This window comes from Camelina sativa, chromosome 18, assembly GCF_000633955.1.
Source record: "Camelina sativa cultivar DH55 chromosome 18, Cs, whole genome shotgun sequence".
Taxonomy (NCBI): domain Eukaryota; kingdom Viridiplantae; phylum Streptophyta; class Magnoliopsida; order Brassicales; family Brassicaceae; genus Camelina; species Camelina sativa.
In genome coordinates this window covers 17,051,826-17,053,629 of record NC_025702.1, presented here as the reverse complement: position 1 = coordinate 17,053,629, position 1,804 = coordinate 17,051,826, and positions in this window count along the sequence as shown.

Here is a 1,804-nt window from a genome sequence, read left to right as displayed (position 1 = left end):
TTTTCAACCAGCCAGCCTCGGGATCGATTTTCCGGATGCGTACAACAAATCAGGTCGTGAATAACCTATCTATGGATTGCCCTGAAAATAAGCTTTCCATAGAACTCAATTTCGTTTTAATCGGAGTTTTCTTCAGAGAGATATCGCCCTCTCACTGCCGCATATTCTATATGTCGAAATTAGTATAGATCTGACGGGTTCCGACCAGTCGATCTCCGAGACGATTTACCAGCCGACTCCACCGAACTGGGTTATGAATAGCCTACTCATATATCGCCCCGAGAATCATCTTTCCATAGAAACCAGTTTCATATTGATTGGACATGTCTGCCGAAAAATATCACCGTTTGTCTACAGCATACACAATCTGTTAAAACACAGATCCGTCTTCATCGCACAAGGAAAACCTTCGGGATCGATTTTCTGACGAATTACTATGACCCAGATTACGCACAATCCATCCACGGATAGGCCTTAGAGTCAACTTTCTGGAGAAGGCGACCTCAACCCAATCCAAAGTGTCTATCGAAAGTTATCGCCCTATTTCCGAACTGGCGGATCCTGTTCAAACTATAACTGTCAGTTCGTCATCCCGACTTGGAGAGCAGTTTGCCACCGATCTAGATGGAACCTAGAGCCGGCATTCATATCATTCTGAAGCTAAGAGGTTTATCTTCCCAAAAAAGCCAATCTCAACTCAGTCTGAAGTGTCTACCGAAATTAATCACCCTACTTCTGAACTGATGCATCCTGGTCGAAAGTCTAGCTATCAGTTCTCCGTCATGACTTGAAAAGTAGTTCGCTGCCGATCTAGAATGAAACAAGAATCGAGATACATATAAACTTGAAGCTCCAAGACTTAGCTTTCTAACAAGATCGACTACGCCTCAATCGATGCTCTGTATCTCAACTTGCGACAAATTTGCTTGAGCAGATGCGGCCTGTCCGCAATTGTCAGATCGTCTTACATCATGACGATATTCCCAGCAATCAATATAGAATATGTAGTCGATCTGCATATCAGTTTGAAGCTTCGAGTCTCATCTCTCTTATGAGACCGACCTTGCCTGCAGCCGAGCTGTTTCAAGAAATTTATCACAAATTTCCCTCAACAGGTGTAATCTGTCAGAACTCTATCGACTTGCGAAAGCAAACCGACTTTTAGCAACGTTTCCCATCGATCTAGAAAGAACCAAGTGTCGTAATGCATATACATCTTAAGCCCCATGTCTTATGTCTTTAAAGAGATCGACCTCGCCTCAATTCGAGCTGTTTCAAGAAATATATCACAGAATTCCCTCAACTGGTGTGATCTATCGAAACCCTAAAATCACAGATCCGACCTTTCAAGAGAATCGACTTCGGAAGCATTTTTCTATCGTTATAGAACGAACCAGACGCCGATCTACATACCAAATTGAAGCCCTGAAGCTTATATTTCTAACAAGACAAACTTCGAGTTGATTGGCTATTCCACGCGAAAGATATCACCGTATTTCTGGAACAGGAACATTCAGCCCGAAACCCAAAAAAAAAAAGAGGAAGCCGATCCACCTTATCAGTTCGCCCTACTTCATGGCTAATTTCGAGCAACCTAGATGAAACCTGTAGTCCATCTACATATCAATCCAAAGCAACGAGGCTTACCTTCGCAACAAGATCGACCTTGTTTCAGCCTCGTAATTTATGAGAAAGCTATTGCTACATTTTCATATTACTAGCAAAATCATAAACTTCATTATCTCAAGACGCTTGGACGAACAATGGAGAAAACAGTCACAACCAACGGTAAATTAATCGATAC